General features: G+C 38.3%; 1 long non-coding RNA gene across 3 annotated transcripts in view; it reads right to left on the reverse strand.

Annotated features, from left to right (window-relative positions):
- Positions 1–12,581, reverse strand: part of LOC127491606 (uncharacterized) — a 140,264-nt gene that overhangs the window by 112,172 nt on the left and 15,511 nt on the right. The window lies entirely within an intron of this gene.

Here is a 12,581-nt window from a genome sequence, read left to right on the forward strand (position 1 = left end):
GTAGAAGAAAAGCCATATGATTATCTCAATAGATGCAGAGAAAGCATTTGATAAAATTCAACACCCATTCATGATGAAAACTCTAAGCAAAATGGGTATAGAAGGAACATTCCTCAATGCAATCAAAGCAACTTATGAAAAACCATGGCCAGTATCCTATTGAATGGGGAAAAGTAGGAAGCATTTCCACTGAGATCTGGTACCAGACAGGGATGCCCACTCTCACCACTGCTATTCAATATAGTTCTGGAAGTTTTAGCCAGAGCTATTTGGCAAGAAAAAGAAATTAAAGGGATACAAATTGGGAAGGAAGAAGTCAAACTATCCCTCTTTGCAGACGATATGATTCTTTACTTAGAGGATCCAAAGAACTCTACTAAGAGACTATTGGAACTCCTAGAGGAGTTTGGAAAAGTGGCAGGATATAAAATCAATGCACAGAATTCAACAGCCTTTGTATACACAGGCATTACCATGGCTGAGAAAGAACTGCTAAGATCAATCCCGTTCACAATAGCCACAAAAACAATCAAATACCTTGGAATAAACTTAACCAAGGATGTTAAAGATCTCTACGATGAAAATTAAAAAATCTTAAAGAAAGAAATAGAAGAGGATACCAAGAAATGGAAAAATCTTCCATGCTCATGGATTGGAAGAATCAACATCATCAAAATGTCCATTCTCCCAAAAGCAATTTATAGATTCAATGCAATCCCAATCAAGATGCCAAAGACATTCTTCTCTGATCTGGAAAAAATGATGCTTAAATTCATATGAAGGCACAAGAGACCTTGAATAGCTAAAGCAATCTTGTACAACAGAAATATAGCCGGAGGCATCACAATACCAGATTTCAGGACATACTACAGGGCAGTTGTAATCAAAACAGCATGGTACTGGTACAGAAACAGATGGATAGACCAACGGAACAGAATTGAAACACCAGAAATCAATCCAAACGTCTACAGCCAACTCATATTTGATCAAGGATCCAAAACCAATCCCTGGAGTAAGGACAGTCTATTCAATAAATGGTGCTGGGAAAACTGGATTTCCACATGCAGAACCATGAAGCAAGACCCCTGCTGTACACCTTACACAAAAATCCACTCAACATGGAGTAAAGACCTAAATCTATGACGTGACACCATCAAATTATTAGAGAACATTGGAGAAACCCTGAAAGATATAGGTACTGGCAAAGACTTCTTGGAAAAGACCCTGGAAGCACAGGCAGTCAAAGCCAAAATTAACATTTGGGATTGCATCAAATTGAGAAGTTTCTGTACTGCAAAAGAAAAGGAGGTACCTTTCTCTGAAGGGAGGAGAGAACTTCCACTTTGACTATGACCTTGTCTAAATAAGATCGATGTCCACAAACTCAAAAGGCTTCCATAGCCTTGGCAACTCATGACAAGAGCCTAGAGAGATTACTGATGCCATAAACAAGAGTGTCAATTTGTCAAGTCAACAACAGGAGTCATTGTGCACTTACTCCTCATGTAGGATCCCTTTCTTTAATGTGTTGTTCAATGAGAACTAATGCTATAACTAGTACTCAAACAGTATTTTACACTTTGTGTTCTGTGTGGGTGCAAACTGTTGAAATCTTTACTTGATATATGCTAAATTGATCTTCTGTATATAAAGAGAATTGAAAATGAATCTTGGGAGGGAGCCAAGATGAATCGGAGGACCTACTGGGAGAACAAGGTCGCCCACCGCGCGGAAGCCAAGTCGCGGGACCGAGCTGCAGAAGCCCCAGGGTCTGCGCGCCAGTGCTCGAAGGGGAGTGCATGCCACACAGACAACAGCGGGGAGACTTGGGATGCTCAGGGCACCAAGTCCACACATTGGCACTGGAAGGGGAGGTGAGCTCAATAACCCGAGACATTGGTGGGGAAACGGGGGTCAGAATCTAGAGGGGGGCCGGAAAGTGCAGCAAACTCACTACCGGAAAGAAGGAAAAAAAAAGCTTCGGGGTTTCTCTTCCTCCTAACCTTGCAAAGGTTACTAGGCTGCAAGGCTTGAAGAATTCCCAAGAGACAAAGAGCAGGCCTCCTCTCTGGATTTACATATCAATGGGGGAGAGCTAAGGAACTGAGTCACTACAATTCAGTAGCCTAGGCAACCCAGTGGAAGTCCAGAGGAGCCAAAGACTGGAAGCAAAATACCATCAATTCTGCACGGCCATGCCATGCGGTGTTACTTACCCCCTGAATAAATAAAATAAATAAATAAATAAAAAGAGAGAGATTTACCACGCATAACCTGAGGGTGTCACCTTTGCACACCCTTAACCAGGAAGAACCAGGCAGAGCTCTCAGGCCGCACCCATCTCAAGCCTCCAAGGCTCCTCCAACAGCAGGCAGTCCACTTAACATGGACACAGTATTAAAAAAAAAAAAAAACGCACAGTGAAGCAAGAAGAATTAACTATGCCGAGTAACAAACACAGAAATAGAGGGAGCAAGATCAATGATGACACTATGATGCCTCCAAATAAACAAAACACCCCAAGCCAAGATTATGAAGATGATGAGATAGAAGAAATGCAAGATACGGATTTCAAAAAATTTATGATAAGAACATTTAGAAGTTTTCAAAAGCAAATCCTTGAACTACAGAAATCCTTAATGGACAAGATTGAAAATCTCTCTCGTGAAAATGAAATTTTAAGGAAGAGTCAAAATGAAACGCAGAAACTAGTAGAACAGGAAAGTGTTATAGTGAAGAGAAATCAAAATGAAATGAAGAGCTCAATAGATCAAATGACAAACACATTAGAAAGCCTTAAAAACAGAATGGGTGAAGCAGAAGAGAGAATATAGGACTTAGAAGATAGAGCACAGGAAAACATACAGTCAAACCAAAGAAAAGAAGAGGAAATTAGAAATCTAAAAAATATTGTTGGGAACCTACAGGATACTATTAAAAAAACCAACATTCGAGTTCTAGGAGTTCCTGAAGGCATGGAGAAAGAGAAAGGATTGGAAGGCCTTTTTAGTGAGATACTAGCAGAGAACTTTGCAGGTTTGCAGAAGGACAGAGATATCCTAGTAGAGGAAGCTCATAGAACCCCCAATAAACATGACCAAAAGAGATCCTCACCACGACACGTGGTAATTAAACTTACCACAGTGAAACATAAAGAAAAGATCCTAAAATGTGCAAGAGAGAAACGTCAGATTACTCTCAGAGGATCTCCAATCAGAATCACAGCAGAATTCTCATCAGAAACACTACAGGCTAGGAGGGAATGGCGAGACATAGCACAGGTCCTAAGAGAGAAAAATTGCCAGCCCAGAATATTATATCCTGCTAAGCTATCATTTGTGAATGAAGGTGAAATAAAGACCTTTCATAGCAAACAGAAATTGAAAGACTTTGTGGCCACTCGTCCGGCCCTGCAAAAGATACTTAAAGATGTGCTACACTCAGAAACACAGAAACACGGCCATCAATATGAAAGAAGGGAAAGGAAGAACACCTACCAGTAAAAGAGCATGGGAAGCTCAAAGCATATACTAGGAAATATTTCCGGGAAAAAGGCAGGGCAAAGTCACTACTTATCAATAGTCACATTGAACATTAATGGTCTGAATTCTTCAGTTAAAAGACACCGTTTGGCTGACTGGCTCACAGAACACAACCCAACTATTTGTTGCCTACAAGAAACACATCTCTCTAACAAAGAGGCATGCAGACTGAAAGTGAAAGGTTGGGAAAAGATATTCCATGCCAACAGAAACCAAAAAAAAAGCAGGTGTAGCCATATTAATATCAGACAAGATAAACTTTAATACAAAAACTGTTAAGAGAGACAAAGAGGGGCACTATATAATGATTAAGGGTTCAATTCAACAGGAAGATGTAACTATTATAAATGTATATGCACCTAATTACAGGGCACCGGTCTATTTAAAAGATATGTTAAGGGACTTAAAGGGAGATTTAGATTCCAATACAATAGTACTGGGGGACTTCAATACTCCACTCTCAGAAATACACAGATCATCCGGACAGAAGATCAACAAGGAAACAGCAGATTTAATTGACACTATTGCCCAAATGGATCTAACAGATATCTACAGAACTTTCAACCCTACATCTACAGACTTCACATTCTTTTCAGCAGTGCATGGAACCTTCTCTAGGATTGACCACATACTAGGCCATAAAGCAAGTCTCAGCCAATTTAAAAGAATTAGAATCATACCATGAAGCTTCTCAGACCACAGCGGAATGAAGCTGGAAATTAGCAACTCAGGAAACCCCAGAAAGTATGCAAACACATGGAGACTGAACAACATGCTCCTGAATGAACACTGGGTCATTCAAGAAATCAAAAGAGAAATCAAAAACTTTCTGGAAGTAAATGAAGACAACAACACAACATATCAAAACTTATGGCATACAGCAAAAGCATTATTGAGAGGCAAATTTATAGCAATAGGTGCCTATATCAAGAAATTGGAAAGGCACCAAATAAATGAGCTTTCAGCGCACCTCAAGGACCTAGAAAAACTGCAGCAAACCAAACCCAAATCTAGTAGGAGAAGAGAAATAATTAAAACCAGAGAAGAAATTAACAGGATTGAATCCAAAAAAAACATTACAAAAAATCAGCCAAGCGAGAAGCTGGTTTTTTGAAAAAATAAACAAAATTGACACCCCATTGGCCCAACTAACTAAAAAAAGAAGAGAAAAGACCCAAATCAATAAAATCAGAGATGAAAAAGGAAACGTAACAACAGACACCACAGAAATAAAAAGAATCATCAGAAATTACTACAAGACTTGTATGCCAGCAAACAGGAAAACCTATCAGAAATGGATAGATTCCTGGAAACATGCAATCTACCAAAATTGAACCATGAAGACATAGAAAACCTAAATAGACCCATAACTGAAACAGAAATTGAAACAGTAATAAAGGCCCTCCCAACAAAGAAAAGCCCAGGACCAGATGGATTCACTGCTGAATTCTACCAGACATTTAAAGAGGAACTAACTCCAATTCTTCTCAAACTATTCAGAACAATCGAAGAAGAGGGAATCCTCCCAAATTCTTTCTATGAAGCCAGCATCACCTTAATCCCTAAGCCAGAGAAAGATGCAGCACTGAAAGAAAATTACAGACCAATATCCCTGATGAACATAGACGCAAAAATCCTCAATAAAATTCTGGCCAATAGAGTACAACAACACATCAGGAAAATCATCCACCCAGACCAAGTGGGATTCATCCCTGGTATGCAAGGATGGTTCAACATTCGCAAATCAATCAATGTGATTCACCACATTAACAGACTGCAAAAGAAAAACCATATGATTATCTCAATTGATGCGGAGAAAGCATTTGATAAAATTCAACACCCTTTCATGATGAAAACTCTAAGCAAATTGGGTATAGAAGGAACATTCCTCAATATAATCAAAACAATTTATAAAAAACCCACAGCCAGCATCCTATTGAATGGGGAAAAGTTGGAAGCATTTCCACTGAAATCTGGCACCAGGCAGGGATGCCCACTCTCACCACTGCTATTCAATATAGTTCTGGAAGTTTTAGCCAGAGCCATCAGACAAGAAAAAGAAATCAAAGGAATACAAATCAAGAAGGAAGAAGTCAAACTATCCCTCTTTGCAGACGATATGATTCTGTACTTAGAGGATCCAAAGAACTCTACTAAGAGACTATTGGAACTCATAGAGGAGTTTGGAAAAGTGGCAGGATATAAAATCAATGCACAGAATTCAACAGCCTTTGTATACACAAGCAATGCCATGGCTGAGAAAAAACTTCTAAGATCAATCCCATTCACAATAGTTACAAAAACAATCAAATACCTTGGAATAAACTTAACCAAGGATGTTAAAGATCTCTACGATGAAAATTACAAAATCTTAAAGAAAGAAATAGAAGAGGATACCAAGAAATGGAAAAATCTTCCATGCTCATGGATTGGAAGAATCAACATCATCAAAATGTCCATTCTCCCAAAAGCAATTTATAGATTCAATGCAATCCCAATCAAGATACCAAAGACCTTCTTCTCAGATCTAGAAAAAATGATGCTGAAATTCATATGAAGGCACAAGAGACCTCGAATAGCTAAAGCAATCTTGTACAACAAAAACAAAGCCGGAGGCATCACAATACCAGATTTCAGGACATACTACAGGGCATTTGTAATCAAAACAGCATGGTACTGGTACAGAAACAGATGGATAGACCAATGGAACAGAATTGAAACACCAGAAATCAACCCAAACATCTACAGCCAACTTATATTTGATCAAGGATCTAAAACCAATCCCTGGAGGAAGGACAGTCTATTCAATAAATGGTGCTGGGAAAACTGGATTTCCACGTGCAGAAGCATGAAGCAAGACCCCTACCTTACACCTTACACAAAAATTCACTCAACGTGGATTAAAGATCTAAATCTATGACCTGACACCATTAAGTTATTAGAGAACATTGGAGAAACCCTTCAAGATATTGGCACAGGCAAAGAATTTCTGGAAAAGACCCGGGAGGCACAGGCAGTCAAAGCCAAAATCAACTATTGGGATCGCATCAAATTGAGAAGTTTCTGTACTGCAAAAGAAACAGTCATGAGAGTGAAGTGACAACTGACAGAATGGGAAAAAATATTTACAAACTATGCAACAGATAAAGGGTTAATAACCAGAATTTACAAAGAGATCAAGAAACTCCACAAAAACAAAACCAACAACCCACTTAAGAGATGGGCCAAGGACTTCAATAGACATTTTTCAAAAGAGGAAATCCAAATGGCCAACAGGCACATGAAAAAATGTTCAAGGTCACTAGCAATCAGGGAAATGCAAATCAAAAGCACAATGAGGTTTCACCTCACCCCGGTTAGAATGGCTCACATTCAGAAATCTACCAACAACAGATGCTGGCGAGGATGTGGGGAAAGAGGGACACTAACCCACTGTTGGTGGGAATGCAAACTGGTCAAGCCACTATGGAAGTCAGTCTGGAGATTCCTCAGAAACCTGAATATAACCCTACCGTTCGACCCAGCCATCCCACTCCTTGGAATTTACCCAAAGGAATTTAAATTGACAAACAAAAAAGCGGTCTGCACCCTAATGTTTACTGCAGCACAATTCACAATAGCCAAGACCTGGAACCAACCTAAATGCCCATCAATGGTAGAATGGATAAAGAAATTATGGGGTATGTATTCTTTAGAATACTATACCGCAGTAAGAAACAACGAAATCCAGTCATTTGCAACAAAATGGAGGAATCTGGAACACATCATGCTGAGTGAAGTAAGCCAGTCCCAAAGGGCCAAATACCATATGTTCTCCCTGATCGGTGACAACTGACTGAACACCAAAAAGGAAACCTCCTGAAGTGAAATGGACACTATGAGAAATGGTGGCTTGATCAGCATAGCCCTGACTGTTAATGGACAACTTAATACATTATCCCTCTTAGTAGTTTTTTTGTCTGTTCTACTTAATATGCCTGGTTTAATTCTGTAATTATCACACAGTTATTCTTAAGTGTTGAAAATTAACTGAAATGTGATCCCTGTTAAACATAAGAGTGGGAATAAGAGAGGGAAGAGATGTATAATTTGGGGCATGCTCGGGCTGACTTGCCCCAATTGGTAGAGTTGGAAACATACCAGGGGATTCCAGTTCAATCCCATCAAGGTGGCATGTACCAATGCCATCTCACTAGTCCAAGTGATCAATTTCAGTTCACAATTGATCATAATGAAAGGACTAAGAGTCAAAGGGAGCACATAAACAAGTCTAGTACCTGCTAACACTAACCGATAGAATAAATAAAGGGGAGAGTGATCCAACATGGGAAGTGAGATACTCAGCAGACTCATAGAATGGCGGATGTCCTAAATAGCACTCTGGCCACAGAATCAGCCCTAAAGGCACTCGGATCTGGCTGAAAAGCCCATGAGAGTATTTCAGGCATGGAAAGCCAAGACACTCTGGCAAAAAGATCTCTGTGAGTGAGATCCCAGTGGAAAGAACAGGTCATCAAAGAAGGAGGTACCTTTCTCTGAAGGGAGGAGAGAACCTCCACTTTGACTATGACCGTGTCTAAACCAGATAAGAGTCGGAGAACTCAAGGGGCTTCCATAGCCTTGGAAACTCATGACTGGTGCATAGGGAGATTACTGATGCCATAAACAAGAGTGTCAATTTGTTAAGTCAACAACAGGAGTCACTGTGCACTTACTCCACATGTAGGATCTCTGTCCTTAATGTGCTGTACATTGAGGCTTAATGCTATAACGAGTACTCAAACAGTATATTTCACTTTGTGTTTCTATGGGGGTGCAAACGATTGAAATCTTTACTTAATGTACACTAAACTGATCTTCTGTAAAAAAAAAAAAAAAAGAAAAAAAAAAAAAGAAATTATCAATTCCCAACTTGACTCTCACTGGGATTAAACATGACAATAGGTCTGATCTGATTTCATCATCATTTAAAAAAAATCATCTATTATTTTTCACTTTATGTTTCTGTGTGGGAGCACACTGTTGAAAGCCTTACTTAAGGTATACTAAGCTGATCTTCTGTATATTAAGATAATCGAAAATGAATCTTGATGTGAATGGAAGGGGAGAGGGAGTGGGAAAGGGGAGGGTTGTGGGTGGGAGGGACGGTATGGGGGGGGAAGCCATTGTAACCCATGAGTCGTACTTTGGAAATTTATATTCATTAAATAAAAGATAAAAAAAAAAGAAAATGAATCTTGATGTGAATGGAATGGGAGAGGGAGCGGGAGTTGGGAGGGTAGTAATGGGGGGGGGAAGCCATTGTAATCCATAAACTGTACTTTTGAATTTTATATTTATTAAATAAAAGTTAAAAAAATAAAAAAACGAATTAGAGAAGAAATAAACAAAATTGAAACCAATTGATAAAATCCAATATCCTTTCATGATAAAAATGTTAAGCAAATAGGGTACAGAAGGAAGATTCCTCAACACATTCAAGGCAATATATGATACACAATAAACCCACAGCTAGCATCATAGTGACTGGGGAAAAGTTGGTAGCATTTCCACCAAGATATGGAACCAGACAAGGATGCCCACTTACTCCATTGCTATTCAATATAGTTCTGGAAGTTTTAGCCAGAACCATTGGCAAGAAAAAGAAATCAAAGTGATTCAAAATGGAAAGGAAGAAGTCAAATTTTCCTTGTTCACAGAAGACACGATTCTTTATATAGCAGAACCAAAAATATTTCTATTAAGAGACTATTGAAACTCATAAGAGATTTTGGTGAAGAACAGGATATAAAATTAACACACAAAAATCAATAGCCTTTGTGCACTTAGACAAAGCTGTGGCTGAGAGAGAACTTGTAAGGTAAATCCCATTCACAATACCTGCAAAAAAATTTAAACACCTTTGGAAAAATTAACCAAGTAGGTGAAAGATCTCCATGATGAAAATTATAAAACATTCAAGAAAAAAAAATAGAAGAAACAAAAAATGGAAATATTGTCCATGTTTGTGGATTGGAAGAATTAATATCATCAAAATATCAATACCACCAATAGCAATTTGCAGATTCAATGCAATCCCAATCAATATATCAATGACAATATTCTGATCTGATTAAAAAACATGCTAAAATTCACAAGGAGAAGCAAAAGACCCCAAATAGCTAAATCAATCTTGAACAATAGAAACAAAGCCAGAGGTATCACACTACCAAATTTCAAGACGTAATACTGGGCAGTTACAATCAAACCATCCTGACACTGGTTAAAAAAAAAAAAGCCAGTAGACCAATGGAACGGAATGCAATCTATAGAAATCAGAAATCAATCCATACACTTACAAGCAACTTATCTTTGACAAAGGAGTTAGCATTAATTCCTGGGAAAAGGACAGTCTTTTCAACAAATCGTGTTTGGAAAATTGGATCTCCACATTCAGAAGTATTAAATAAAATCCCAACCATACAACTTAAACTCAAGTCACCTCAAAATGTATCAGGGATCTAAATCTATGACTTGATATCATTAAATTTCTATAAGACAACATTGGGGCAACTTCGCAAGACATTGGCCTGAGTAAAGACTTCTTGGAAAAGATTCCTGAAGCATGAGCAACCAAAGCAATAAGACAATTGTGACTGCAAAGTAAACACTTAACAAATTGAAGAGGTAACTGACAGGACAAAGTATTTGCAAATCTCTAACTGATAAAGGATTAATATCCATAATCTATAAAGAGTTCAAGAATATCAATAACAAAACAATAAAGAAATGGAAAAAGGACTTGAACAATTATTTTTCAAAAGATGACATTCAAATGGCCAACAGACGTATCAAAAAATGTTCAGGATCACTAGACACCTGGGAATTGCAAATAAAATTTCTAATTAGCCAGAAAAACTGGATTCGGGTGAAATGATAATTTTTCCATTCAATGATTGTGTATAGATGTTATATCTATTTCCACTAAACCAGAGTCTTTTTGCTTTTTACTTGGTAAACTTATTTGGTGAAATATTAAGCCTTTTTCCTACAATGTAAATGTAGGATGTATTATCTCAAAAATTAAAAAGAAAGGTAGAAGGGGAAAGGGAGTAAGGAGAAAGGGAATATCCTTATGTTCCTAGGCTTCTTTTAACAAATTCAATATGATTTGTAGATAGTTAATTAAAATTACAATTAAAAATGCCAAAAACTGAAAATAATTTCTGTTCTACTAATCCATATTGGGAGAATCTGCTAGATATCTAGGGAGTGCATTCTACTCTTAAGGGGGCCGGCCCTGTGGTGCAGCAGGTTAAATCCATGGATTGAAGCATCGACATCCCACATGGGCACTGGTTCTAGTCTGGATGTTCCTCTTCCAATCCAGCTCTCTGCTATGGCCTGGGATAGCAGTACAAGATAGCCCAGGTCCTTGGGCCCCTGCACCCACATTGGAGACCCAGATGAAGTTCCTGGCTCCTGGCTTTGGATCGGTGCAGCTCTGGTCATTTGGAGAGTGAACCAGCAGATGGAAGACCTCTTTCTGTCTCTACCTCTCTCTGTAACTCAGGCTTTCAAATAAATAAATCATTTTTAAAAAGCATATTAAGGATACATTTCATAAATAGTGGTAAACCTGGGTTTTAGCACAGAAAAGACACTATGATATATATTTAGAAGGATCTTCTTAACTGCAATATAAGCAACAGATTAGAGAGGTGTGTGACCATTGGCAGAGAGACCAATGGAAATTCGATTGCAAAAACCCAGGCAAAGGATGATGGGGCCTGCAGTTGGGTAGTGGCAGTGAGGACAGAGAGCCATAAATGAACCTGAAAGAACTAGAAAAGATAGGACTTGGCAACTGGATGTGAAAAATTTGGAGAAAACAGAGTTCATGTTCTAACCCCAATCTGTGGCCTGAGCACCCACCCTAGTAAACAAAGCAAAAGAAAACAATAGTTCATTGCACTTCTAAAAAAGGTCTGAGGAGATGCAATGGTGAAGATGCTAAATTCAGGTTTGGAAATGTTGAGTTTAATGTTAATTTAGGAGACATATGTGGAGATTACTAAAAAGCATATAGATAAACTACCTTGAGCACAGAAAAATTTATTTGGATCAGAAATAGAAATTTAGAGACCATCATAGGTGGTAACTGCAGCCAATAAAGAGATCATGACATTTCAGGAAAGGTTACAAGTGAGGAAAATAAAAGTTATACATCAAAGTCATAAAGTTATTTTTTTCTTTAATTATTAAATCTTACCAAGAACTTTCATTTTGATTAATGAAGAGATGGAAGAGTATTTTTTTATTCTTTTTTAAAATTATTTGACAGGTAGATTTATAGATAGTGAGAGAGAGACAAAGAGAAAGGTCTTCCTTCTGTTGGTTCACTCCCCAAATGGCCGCTACAGCTGGCGCTGCGCTGATCCGAAGCCAGGAGCCAGGTGCTTCTTCTGGTCTCCCATGGGGTGCAGGGCCCAAGGACTTGTGCCATCCTCTACTGCCCTCCTGGGCCACAGCAGAGAGCTGGACTGGAAGAGGAGCAGCTGGAACTAGAACCCGGCACCCATATGGGATGCTGGCGGCGCAGGCAGAGGATTAACCAAGGGAGCCATGGCACTGGCCCCAAGAGTAGTATTTTTTAACACCTTAGTTTACAGCTATATGATTTCAGATTATTATCCCCATTTCACCAATGAAAGCAAAGATTCAGAATATTTAAGCAACTTCTAGAAGTCACAAGAGCCAAAACTTAATCCAGCTCTGCCTGTGTTTTACTATGACTTTGACACAAGATCATGGCTAAATACACATGACTTTGTTTAGATTTAATGTGAATTAAATGTTTTATAAGAATTGTCTTATTTTGATTAAATAAACTAAGTTTTAAATATAAAAATAATAGAAAATACAAAATCGAAATCTTCTTTGGAGTATAGAAATAGTTTCCAGTGTTTTCAAACCTTAAAGAAACAGCATTTACATTTATTTTTGTCAGATAAAAAAAAAATAAAAGAGCTTGCTCTTTTATTAATCACTTGGTAAGGA

Source organism: Oryctolagus cuniculus, chromosome 3, assembly GCF_051225735.1.
Source record: "Oryctolagus cuniculus isolate XC-2025 breed Fujian yellow rabbit chromosome 3, ASM5122573v1, whole genome shotgun sequence".
NCBI lineage: Eukaryota > Metazoa > Chordata > Mammalia > Lagomorpha > Leporidae > Oryctolagus > Oryctolagus cuniculus.